The sequence below is a fragment of the Gallus gallus genome, chromosome 2, assembly GCF_016699485.2.
Source record: "Gallus gallus isolate bGalGal1 chromosome 2, bGalGal1.mat.broiler.GRCg7b, whole genome shotgun sequence".
In the NCBI taxonomy this organism is placed as follows: Eukaryota; Metazoa; Chordata; class Aves; order Galliformes; family Phasianidae; genus Gallus; species Gallus gallus.
Genome location: NC_052533.1, coordinates 131,222,800 through 131,236,167, shown reverse-complemented (window position 1 = coordinate 131,236,167; position 13,368 = coordinate 131,222,800). Strand labels below are relative to the sequence as shown.

Sequence of the window (13,368 nt, the reverse complement as noted above, 5' to 3'; positions counted from 1 at the left end):
AAATATGTTTAGAGGCAGCATTCAGTCCCAGAAACAACTGTGGAAGTTCTTCCTTCCTGGTATTTCTGCCCTACTTTCCAAGTCGCCTAAACCGGCCCACAGGTTGAACTGTTACAGAACTACCTACATGCCTGCAGACACCTTACTTCTCAGCAAGCTTAAGCTAATGAAGTCAGGTCTCAGGAATAAACTACATGTGAAGCAGTGGCTGTTGAACATAAGAATAACTATTCACAGTAACAGTTTAACTAATTCTTAGCAGGATCACACTCATAGGCAAATGGTTAACACTCCTTTTTGGTTCTTAACTAGCTATCTCCCAGCTTCCACTGTTTTCAAATCCTTTAAAACCACTGAAGCCTAATGTAAAGGGCCCCACAAAGGTATGTGGGACTTCAAATCCTTGGCAAAGAATAACCTCATACATTTGAAAATCCTCCTCGAAGTGCTCCCTATCGATACCTGAAGGAAGAATGAGAGGGACGGAACAGAAGGTTTATCCTTTATGTAGCTTTACTGAAATTTTAAAGTCAGAAAATTCTCCTAAAATAGGAAATCATGTATGGAAAATGTTCTGAGTTTCAGGCAGAAAAGTGGCAAACTAAAAATCTACAATATAAAGCATGCCAAACAATAAGTGGCTCTTAAAACAATACTGAAAAGCATTATAATATTCACCAAGATTAATTGTTCAAATTGTGTGGGTTTATGAATGTAAAAAAGTGGAAACAGAAGATAGCAGTGCTACAGAATCTAGAGTATAATCTCCCAGAAGTCTGAAATGCAAGCAGCAGTTTCTTGTGAAACCCATGTTGTACTTAAGCTTATGTGCCATGTAATTTTGTCTGTAATTACAGACCTGCAGCTTCTATTATTTCACAGCAACCTCAGTCCCAGTCTTCTTACCCTTCAACAATGCTGTCATTATCTCAAAGGAGGCACCAAATTCATTTCAGTCCCTGAAATGTCTCCCCGTGCTTTCCAAGAAAGCTGGGCATAGTTTCATATGAATTATGTTTCTCTTGTACACTGCCATGAATTTAATGCCCAAGTTAAACACCAAAGCCCCTAACAGACACCAAAATTCCTAGAAACCACTTTTTGCTCTGACTTTATTCCTGAAAAGCAATCCTGAATAGAAGCAAGGAAATCTAGTGAAACAGTTTTTGGCAAACTTTGGCCATTAATAAAAGATAATAAATGTTTAGCTAAAGTAAACAAGTGTGCTCAGTGAAAACTGAAGCTTGGAAAACCAGATGGGAAGCTAGATACTAAATGGTCTGCTTCAAAAACAGCACCAGAAAAAGAGAATCCATATCAAATGGAAAAGAGCAAATGTCCTGTTAATAGTCACAATTAATGTGGACAAGTCTAAACAGTTGCTATATCATAAAAACTGCTGATTTATCTGCAAACTTTTCTTGAAGGAACACAGGGGACAAAATGTGCAAGCCAGTTATGCTTTAGGAGAAGTGTCAGCAAGACATAGGGTGAACTCCCTAGGGCCTCAGCAGTGCAGTCTCCCCCCATTAACAAGATGTGATGCAGTACATGCACTTCAGGAATGGCCATACGTTCACACAGCCTCCCCCATTCCGCCTGCTGCCGCATTTGGCAGCTAGACAAACCAGAAGGTGTTGGCAGAAGCAGAAAAGTTCAAGAGGAAACCACAGCCTCTCCAAAGAGCAGAAATAGCATCCCCACAAAACAAGTGCATAGGCACAGGGCACCCGGAGCAGTAAATGTATGATGTACAGCATGTACACATCCAGCAGATGCAAACATCCCACATATCAATATGATTTACAGAAAATCTTCCCAATGTTTCTGCCACTTGTACTGTTTTGTTCAGGAAGCTCATCTTTCTCTTAGTAAAGAAACTTCAATTTAAAGTGCTTATTTCATGTGATCACAAAAGAGTTTACAGTTAAGCATAATTCCTGAATGCGGGGAAAAGAACACAATCTAGATTAATTACAAGAAAACTGTGAGCATAATTTGCTCAAGCCTTGCATGCATGTATAAGGCCTTTAACGTACACACAATTGTGACAATTAAATTTTATTTGAAGCGTATGAAATTGTCTTCAGATTTAGATGTGATCACAGTATTAGAAATATTATGTAAGTATATTATTGCTGTAGTCACGCTGTGGTTCCTGACCGGATTTCTTTAAGGTTTGATGCATACATTGAGAAGACTTCACCACACCCAGGAACACACAGAACTATCTAGGGAACACATTGCCCCAAGCAACAGCTCTTTTCAATATCCATGTGCAAGAATATGTTTGAGTTTTCACTATCCTCTGGATTTGTTCCCAGAATAATTTCAGGAAATTTCCAGGCCTTTCTGCATAATTAAGCTTTTCTAAAATGCCCTTTGGGAACACAATGTAGAAGCAGAGGGATCACAAACACCGGACCCCAGCACGAAACAGATTCTTAGCAAAGTCAGCAATTAAACACACACTTGTACTTCCCTAGAACTTTTCTTTTTTGTTAGAAAGTGATGAGTGAATGGGTGAGAAACTAACATCACTTGTTTTGGTCTTCTGAATAGTCTTAGTTCCTTCTGTCGCATCTAACTGTATTTGTCTGATATCTCCATCCTGCTTAAGTTCATGATGTTTGCCAAGTCTGTGCTAGCAATACAGTGGGGTCTGCCTTACTTGATTAAGTAACGAATTAGTTTACACAGCACCTTTTTTGATGCACAAACAGAAATATGCTTCCTAAAACAGATCTATGGCCTTTTTTTAAAGGAGCAGCCATTAGGGATTTAGTGAGCAAATGGGCTATTCTGAAAAATAAGGTGACAAAAGAGAAAAGTCAGTGTTGAACAACGACGCCTATTAATTCTGTTTCCCTTAGGAATTCTACCAGTTCTGTTTTCCTTGACATTACAAAAGATAGATGGGTGTGAAGTGTACTCTACAAGAGCTGAATATGGAAATATGCTAAACAGCAGTACCACTGCAATCAGATTTCCCAGGTCCTGCTCTCTCAATCAGGTTTTCTTCTATCTCACATATAAATTTTAATCAAAACATTTCAACACTGAAAAGAGCGAAATATATTTAAGAATCAAAGACCTGTTCCCAGTATTGGCCACTTGATTTTCCTGTGAATATTTCTAAAAGGCTGTACCAGAAAATGATTTTTAGAAGTATTTAATGTAAAAAAGTACTTATTTACTGTATTGAACTTATTATCTGACTACAGAAATTTTGTATTTATATCTGCATAACTATGGATCAAAATTTACTTAGAATATTTTTATATGAAAGTTTAAATATATAGAGAGAATGTTTATAAGTGCAATTATATTTAAGCAAATGTTTCTAAGGCAGAACATTGATGTATAGTTAAATAGCCTGGCAGTCAAGAGAGCCAATATGTCAACAATTCCTCAACTTATTGTTATCTCAGCACAAAAAAGCCCATACTCCCTTTATGAAAAACACTTCTTAAGTCCCCAGTGTATAGAAAACATACAGCAGCGTTTTTGGCTCATTAAAAATCACACGAGATTAATCTCTATTTTTGAAGTTAAAGACAGTTAACTCTACTAAGACTTCAAGGCAAGTTTCTGATCTACCTACGAATTCCATAAAAAGTTGTCCTTCAGTGAAATGCACATATAATGGGAAAAATTACACACATAGTACATAACAATTATGCAATACAGACTAGTTTTTGCTAATTTTATTCATGATTTCATTCTAAATGAATACTTTTAATAAACTGATTTTATTTTAAGAGAAAATCATCTAGTTTGATTCAATATTAGAAGGAGATAAAGCATTAATAAACACATGCATTTTTTACTGTTTTGTAAATGAATATTGAATAGAATACTGCCACCTTTTGGCTATGATCTGGACTTAAAATATGACTTATTTGTAGAACTTCTAAAAACATTTGACATAACAATTATTCTAAAGCATTCAATATGTCAACAGGCTAATGTTATGCTCATCATTAGCATATTGTTGATGTAAGCATGAAAAGTCTTATTCTTAACTGCACCATATTATCCCATTATTTCTCGATAATGAGCAAGCACTTTCACAAGAGCTTTTGTCTTTAACAGAAAAGAAGCAGGCATAGTTTTGACATCAAACTAATGGAACTACTACTTTATAGTCATGGCAGTTCCCTTCTGCTTAGAGTAACAGGACAATGCCTTCATGTAACTCTAAGAGCTTTATAGACACTGATTGACTGATTCTCAGGAAATTCTTACTGGATAATTCTTGAGTATAATATTAACGTTTAAGCACTTAAAAACACAGGTGAAAGATGCATAACTCTTTCAGCAGTCCTCCAAAAGAAAGGCACTAAGGTTTCTTACTGGGAACAAACGATGCCACTAGAAAAGGCAGTGCGGAAGAATATGGGGCTTGGGATTTAGGGATAATCCCTAGCAAGTGTTCCAAGTCATTGCAGAGAGATTCTCCCAACTGTGAGCTAATCAGGTTTCAATTTAATTCATTTATGTTGAATAAATTAAAAAAGAGAATTTGATCCATCTTTTGGGACGAGATTCCTGATTAAAAAGTTTAGGAAAACAAGCGCTCCCCTTTTTGTTTCAGTATTTGTTTTACTAATTGGTGTAACTGGCTATAAAGCTGTGTGGAAGGGCTATTGCCTAACTAAAGGGTATTTTAATTAAATCAAACCCTGTAAGCCTACGGCATGCTTACTGCAAACTCAGCTACCTAAACTCTGTAAATAACAAAAAGAAACTTGATGAAAAATACAAAGAAAACTCTAAATTCCTCAAACTTAAAAGAAGAAAGGTTGTTACACAACTCCCTACAGATTGCCAATGCTGCAGTTAAGTGGAATATGCTTTTCAATAATAAGCATTTTCATACAGTTATGCTTTAAAAAACATGTTCAAAAGCAATAACCACAAATCCTTTTGCTACTGCAAAGGCAGTGAATGTATCAGTCCTTTATCTTAGCATTCCAAATAGTTTATATAACTATGATATATAGTTTATTCAAGTTTTTAAGCAGGGAGAATTTGCTAGACTGGAAACTTCCAAGTATAACCATCTGAAATGCATATTGAGGAGGACATTTTGGAATTGCAAACCATCATTCGCGTTTACAGGAGACCAAATGGCAGAATACACAATTCATTTTAACTAATAATACATTCGGTTTCCTTCTTACACAAATCCTATTTGAAACTTCTTCATTGTTTTGAGTATTGGCGATTGGCATATGGAGATGTTTGGTTTTTTAATACAGAGCGACCATCCTATTTTTCTTAAACTGAGCGGTTTTCGCTGTGCTGGCTCTGTTCTCTGTATTTACACAGAAAACCATTTCTTCATAATTAAGCAAATGAGTAAACAATTTCAGCTTAGACACTTTTTTCCATCTGCCCTATCCAGAGCCATTTTAAAAAAAAGCAACTAAATAATCTGAAAACAACAACTAGTAGTATTTTCAAGCTTCTTATTTTAGAAACAACATTTTAAGCAGCTGAATTATTTAACTTTGACAAATAGCCTTCACTAACCTTTACAAATTTGCCTCTGGGGTTAAAATGACAAATGACTCTCACAATGGGACTTATTAAGCTCATAGAATATTGCTCCAACATGGCCCTTCAGGAAATACTATTTCAAATTATATCAGCACTTCCATTTTTCAAGGGCTAACAACTCAGCTTAGAAAAAAATGGAAATAATAAGCCCCCACACCCTCCTTGTGGGCTTAAAGATAACGTAACATCACAAACGAGGGTTGTTTCCACAGCTTAAAACATAGGACTTCACAGTTTCATAACTGTCCTATACCCATATGCATCTAGTGCTGCCTGAATTTCTCAAATGATATACTGTAAAAGATCAGCAAGTACATGTATGTGTATGAGTAATTGATATGTTTTCAGCATTTGGAAAGGGGAAAGGAAAAATGGACTTCTTTTATTTCCATAGACATCTTAAGGTAATTAAACACAGCGTGGGAAATGTTATGCTGTTGCAAACAATTATGTTATCTGTTAGGCTAATTCTCTGGTCAAAATCTCCTATCTGTTTCTGATCCTCTAAAATCCAGTGAAATCAACAGATTCACTCCACCACCTTCAACAGCCTTTACATCAAACTCCCTAAGATTGTATCACGTCACAGAGACTTTTCTACAGGATTTCCAGACATTCAGATGTAGCAGCCTTGTTAGGACAGGATAGAATTATTATTACAACCAAAGACATCGTATTCCATTGACTGAAAACTTGTGTAGATCAGTAACACACTATGTATACAGCAGTGGGAAAGGAAAGACAGCTCTCCCTTCTCTATGCTTTCTGAGGCTGCATTTAGAATGGTGATTCTGAGCCAGTTCGTACCACTGGAGGCACTTAGAACACTGCAGTCAGCAGCTAATCTCCCTTTATTTTCAAAAGAGAGAGAAGGCCACAGCCACAGGGTGATTTCATTGATCTGAGAGTCCTCCTTCCACTGCTTGTTCCTGTTGCAAAGTATCCAACTGAGTCTTCATTTCTTACAGCATCTGCTAAAATGCCGAAGTGGTGTTCCCGGTAGGTGCTTATTGAGTATCTTGACCTCACTGAATCCTTTAATAATAACATCAGTTTATCTGGTTGCATCTTCACTTTTTTATCGACCTCTCCAATTTTTTGTTACAAAATCTTCCGAAGTGTTCTTGAAGCTAAATTCAAACTGCCAAGAAGAACAGCACAACTGACTCACAGTAAGAAAAGAAGAGCTGGGAAATGTGAGAATACTTGGCTCTCAAAATACCTTAGTAAAGAGCTGGGAATTAATTTGACTAAGGCTAAAAGAAAAAAGAAGGAACATTCGTTGCCTGCTTGCTACCATCGACATATACCCCACCCGTTAGGAATGACCTCCTGCCTACCTGTGCTCTGCTTCCCATGCTCTGAGTGCACCTCACTCAGGAAGGCAGCCGTCTCTCCTGCATTGTATCTCAACACCTCTGCAGCTCTAACCAGGCTGCTCCACAAGCTCTGCTGCATGTCTGCTGGTCCCAACCTCTCCAACAGCCAGACCCTGCCCACACACCTGGACTTCCTAGCCAAGGGAAGAACAGTGCACTTAGTTCTCATTCTAGTATGAAAGAAAGAGATGAGGTGCACAAGGAGTGCAGGGCTTTTCATAATCATGAATAATTTGTTTTCTTTTCTGTCTGTGAACTATTTCCTGTGTTTTTTCTGCCTTACCTGTCTGTAACAATTCGTGCCCGGTTATGTGATTTGTTGGAGAGACTGCTGGATTTCGTTTCCCACCCATTTTTATCCTGGTTTGGATCTGCTGTCCCCATTCCATTTTTGCACCCCACTAAAATTGTCCTTAGCGTATTTCTTTGAGCTGTCTTTGCATAATTTATTATCTCCATATGATCTTCTAGTAATAGTCTTACACAACTTTATCTCATGTATCAATCATCCATCCTACATATTGTCCCATAATTATCACAATGAATGTAGGCTACTGCAGCTGTGGAGGAACAATGCCTTCAAAGACAGCTCTTGAACAAAAGAAAAGGAATGAACATCTTCACCACAACCCCCCGCGCCGTGAGAAACTCTGCCTTTCCACTGTCTTAGACTCATTACCGACTGGAGGCCCCTACAACAATTAAGTACTGCTAGAGACCAGACTGAGGTCAGATCTTTCCCTCTTTCCTAGCTTCTGCTACCAGTCTATTGTGTTAGCTCTGAGTAAGTCTTTATCATCACCCTGCTTCAATTTTCCTCCTCATCAACTGTGCCGACAATGTTATCCCTCCTGGAGAAGCTGATTTGAGATGAGTACAGGGAGAACTTTGAGACTGGACTGCTTTTGTCACAGTCTGCATGGTGACTCAGCCCACTTCTCATGGACAAAAAACGAGAGCAGCCAGCTTCATTTTGTATTTTCAGGCATCTTTGGTGCATTATCATCATAAGCAAAAATAAAGATAACAACAAAAAAACATCTACTGAGCAGCTGATAATTGGGTCTACACGCATCTTCAAAACTGAACTTTTAAACTCTCAGAGGACTGCTACTTCTCAGGTGCTATTGGTAAACAGGGTGTGCAGAATGGCACCTACCAAATCCTCCAGTTCATAACCAAACCCTCTATGAGGAGGCTGATCACGCATTGTTTCTGTACATTAACTGCTTAGATTGGGAAAGCGAGAGGTGAAGCACCTCAGAGAAGGGCTCCCTCTAAAGATAAGGCTTTGGAAAGAAGAAAGGGGCATGAAAAGGTGGTGGTGAAAATCCCAACTGAAGTAGAAATCCTGGAAGTAGGGAAAGATTCTGGGGATCAAGGTTAATATATGGAAACAACTGCCAAGGGTGCTCAGGGACCATTTGCTCATAGAAACATTTTTAGTTTAGGTTGAGAAACACTCTCAACTTATCTGCCACACTTGCCCTGTCCACGTACACAGCAGACAACTTCAAGTTCCTGGTCTCCTTGACCCCATCTTTCTCACAGGAGAAATGAGCTATTTGGCAGCACAGTGGATGGGTTTATGAAAAAAACTGTAGGTGGCAAAGTGAGAAGAGGAGGAGCTACAGCTCCCTTCCACTCAGCTCTGACTCTGAACTGTTTTTCTGAGGAATTTAAGTTTCTGGCTGGGCCTGCTACTACTGATAGTAGTTGTATAACAATGGATTTTAAATCTAAAAAAGAAGGAATATATATCAACAATCTTACTCCATCCCACGATTTTCCCCTTAAGCTTGCCTGACCATTAGTTTATTGTGAGTCAATCTTTCTGTTTGTGCTCTAATTAGGAGGACTTTTAACAAAGTTGTTCACATTGAGTTTCAGACCTCTGAATCAGAGCTTACTAGCTCCTCATGAATATATGGAGCAAGCAGGGTAAACACATTTATATCAGTACTGCTTCTTTCAGTTATTTTAAAACTCTGTGTTTAGGAGTCAAAGGTAGGGTTGTGAGTATTACAGCACTCTTATTACACCTTATTACAGCAGTATGGTACCTACAACATGCCACAGTTACTGAAAGGAAGATGACCAGTTCCATCACAGTCTTACTTAACTACTGCAGTAACTAAAAAAGCAGAAACAAAGTATTTGCATGATTCTAAAATAAGAAAATGTGACAGAAATGAATTCCTCACAGATTGGTAAACTTCTACAGGTACTACTCCCGACATACATGAATGTGATTTTACCTTTTATTTTTTGATTAAAAAAAAAAGAAATCTAGTCAGTCTTCCTTTTTAAGCAGCGTACCTATTTGCTACATAATGCTTGAAGTCTGCAGCCTCTATGCTGAAGTCATTGGGAAAATTAAGCATCCTCTCCATTAAGAAGTTTTTAAAAACACTTTAAAATACTGTGAATACCTTAAGATGAAATAGTTTTAAGTCCTGTTTGCTTTAAAGCTATGAAGAGAAAATATATCTGAGACTACGTAACAGTGGTCATTAAACTCCTGGCTGAATCCACGTTCATATCAAATTCAGATATTTTTCAACTTAAGAAGTCTGGTGCTACAAGTGTTTGCAGCACCTTCAACTCAGATTTTCATGTACTGTCATTCTACAATGGTTTATTTTTCTTACCTGAATCTAAAACTGAAACATTAAAGGATAGAAAAGCAAAACAATAAGAGTCTGTCAGCCTGAAGAGTTGGGGAACATTTCTGTATCAACCTATTATTCTGTTCCCAATACTTCCAGAAGATAAAAGGTTTCAAAATAATTGCCCATCAGAATTTTTTCTCCCTCTCTCCTTAAAAAAAGGAATAACTCTTCCTAATGAACTTTAAGCTACTCAACAAAAGATTTATTAATTTACATATGATATTGACTTACAATGTTATACGGCTATTCTGGAAAATAACATTACTACATGAATATTTTGAAAAGCTTCATTTGTTCCTTTGATCCTGAGTTGGAGTATCTTGAACTTTGTTTTCTCTCCAAATCTGCCTGCTGATAACTTGGGACTAGCAAACAGAACTGGTTTCTTTCAGGCTCACCCATCATCACCAATAAAAAAGATTTGAGACTGAATTATGCCCTTCCTTGCTGATTCTAGAATGTCGGGATAAAAAGCTTTACTTACAATTTCCTTTGTCTTGTTTTGTATATTTAAAGCATACTATGTCATACTTACAGAGCCAAATTCATTTATTCCTAAGCAATCCAACTAAGCTCACTGAAGTCTTCTGTAAATCCCAGTTCTACTTCTGCCTTCTAACAGGCCTTTCAAATGTCTTGAAAGCAGAGAACTGGACAAAGCAGAAACAGCTAAATTTGCTATTTTCAAATTAAATAATGTTTTCTCTTGCCTTTTCTCACTAGCTTTGAAAACAAAATTAAAACTGTAGCAAAAGATTGGAGACAGAGATTATCTGTAGATGACACCAAGATGTGTGGTACGGTTGACACACCTGAGGGACAGGATGCCATTCAGAGACACCCAGACAGGCTCAAGCAGTGGGCCCAGAAGAACCGCGCGAGTGTAAGGTCCTGCACATGCATTGGGGCAACTCCTGCTAACAGTACAAGCTAGGGGGCAAGACAGACTACAGCCCTGCTTAAAAGGACTTGAGAGTAGTGGTGGTTGGTAGGCTGGACATGAGCCAGCAATAGAATCAAAGAATCCTTACAGTTTAGAGTTGGAAGAGACCTCTGAAGGCCATCTAGTCCAACTCCCCTGCAACAAGGACACCACAGCTAGATCAGGTTGCCCAGGGCCTTATCAAGCCTCACCTGGAAAGTCTCCAGGGACTGGGCACCAACCACCTCACTAGGCAACCTGTTCCAGTGCCTCACCACCCTCACTGTAAAAGATTTTTTCCTTATATCTAACCTAAATCTACCCTCTTTAAGCTTGAAGTCATTCCCCCTTGTTCTATCACTACAAACCCTGCTAAAGAGTCTGTCCCCTTCTTTCCAGTAGCTCCCTTTTAGATACTAAAAGGCTCCTATCAGGTCACCTCACAGCCTTGTCTTTTCCAAGCTGAAAAGCCCCAGCTCCCTCAGTCTATCCTTGTAGGAGAGGTGGTCCTTTTCATGGAAAAGAAACGGGCTGCACAAGGAGGTGGCTGAGTCATCGCCCCTGGAGGTGATCAAGAAACATTTAGATGTGGTACTGAAGGACATGTTTTAATGGGGAAATTGGTGGTAGGACAGGTTGCCCAGAGAGGTGGTGGATGCCCCGTCCTTGGAGACTTTCAAGGTCAGGCTGAACTGGGCTCTGAGCAACCAGGTCTAGCTGTAGGTGTCCCTGTTCACTGCAGGGGAGTTGGACTGGATGACTTTTGAAGATCCCTTTCAATTCAAACAATTCTATGACTATGAAGTGAATTCTTGTACACGTCCCATTCTTGACTTCAGGAATATTTTTGTTTCAATAAAGATAAATAAAAAAAATAATGGCATGCAGACATTTAAATATTTTCTTCAAATATTAAAAAAAAGGCTAAAAGGCACCTACTTCCAAATTGTAAGTACCAAAATGAAAAAAAATAAACAAGTTACATAAGATCTAAATCACATAATCTATCATTTGTTTCAAAGGATGTGCAAAAGGTTAAGCGTCCCCTTGATAATACAAGAGGAAAAAATATTTTACTATGATTATTTAATTCTAACAGCCTGAAAAATGTTGGATTTCACTGTTATGGTAACACTGAGATAAACGATGACCAATTATGTAATTGGTATCCTTTAGACAAAAATTGTTCACTAGTTAAGAATTACTGAATCACAGCCACAGCAAGAGAAACAATTTTCTTAAGATATTTTCCTAGGTAATTCTAGCCAAATGGCATTTATTTCATCAAGAAAAACGGATTTTAAGCACATTGGTAAATATCGTAAGTACAGTAAAATGAATTTCCAGAAAGGAAGTGGTCCACAAGGTTAAAGCACTCTGGCTTCACGTCTGGTCTGTGTCAAATATGAAAGCTTGCCCAGTGGTTACTAACACCTCATACTAATTCTCAGTCAGGTGTTTGTACAAGAGCTCAAAACAAATCCAAATTTCCAGTTATGCAGTTAAAACTGACTAAAACTGTTTTGCCATGAAGGTGTATTTTAGAATAATTTTCATCAAGGGCAATGTAGCTATTTCAGTGATATTTATTGCTTCAGAAGGTAGATGGTCTTTTCTTTTCTTCGAGCAATACTCCTCAACATAGTATATTTCACTTTGGGAATTTACATCAAATAAAAAGTTGTCCAGACAGCTCCTCTAGGCACAGCACTGTCAGAGCTGTTTCCTAAAAGGCTATCCCCAACCAGTTCTTCACACCTTTTCACTCACCACTGCACTTCTCGCAGATAGTCATCCATAAAATAGAAAGCAGCACTGCACAACACCTTGGATGCTTTAGCATTTTGAATGGCTACAGGCCCTCCATCTGTACCTTCACACCCTGTTTTCCACTGGCAGTTCTGCAGCCTTCTACCAAAGCTACCGTGGCAGTATTATTCCCCAACTGCTCTAATACTGTTGTTCACTGTTCTTGTATTCTACTGCCTTTATGTCTCTGTAGTAAAACAGGAAGCACATCACTAACGGTGACAGAATGGCTTAGTAAGTGTTATTAAATCCTTATTTCCAATGTCTCAAATACTTTTAAAATAAACCAACTCTAAAACTACTCTGTAATACAACTACAGTAACTCACTATTCAACATGAACAGTAACTGTAGCTGCCATAGGCACAGTCTGTACCTATGATTCAGTAAGCAAATAATTTATGCCTTCTCAAGGATGGAATAGGCCTTATATTCTTGTGACAAACACTGGAGTCATGCATAATTTGAAAGGATGACACAACTCATTTGGATAAATTCAACTCTGTGCCCTGATAGAAGTCAGAGAACACTCTCAAGCAGCACCTTCATATATCTATTATGCACAGTTTACATAAGCTATTTCACACAGCTTATCCCAAGTTTCTGACGAGGCTGAACTTTAAAGCAGAATGCTATGAATAAAAATGTGCTCATAGTTAGATTTTTTTTCTTCGCTGATAGTAAAACATGTAGATATTTTCCATGTATTGTCAGAAACAATGTGACATTTTTAGAAAACAAACAAAAAACAACAAAACTATACAAAAGGAAATGCTTTAAAGAATTTTGTGCAACTGAAATGAACTGTATTATTATGTATAGTAACTGAGAAAGTAGTGATTCATTTCCATCCTTCAAGCAGAAACTTGTCTTCTAGGTGTTCAATGGCACTTTACCTCAGTTAGAGGAAGTTCTTATTTACTATTAGATTTTGCAGGCTGCTTACCAGGTGGGTGATTCTTCTGTTCAACACCTTTTAAAAAAGAAAACTAACAAATGTGGGTTAATGTCAGTCACCAGCA

The 13,368-nt window shown here is 37.9% G+C and overlaps 1 long non-coding RNA gene across 1 annotated transcript; it reads right to left on the bottom strand.

Annotated features, from left to right (window-relative positions):
* Positions 1–3,371: 3,371 nt before the first annotated feature.
* LOC121109763 lies at positions 3,372–7,579 on the bottom strand. The gene is made up of 2 exons (XR_005855761.2): positions 6,906–7,579; positions 3,372–6,706 (listed from the first exon to the last, which is right to left on the bottom strand). It is a non-coding gene; the product is annotated as an uncharacterized LOC121109763 (long non-coding RNA).
* Between the last annotated feature and the right edge of the window lie 5,789 nt (positions 7,580–13,368).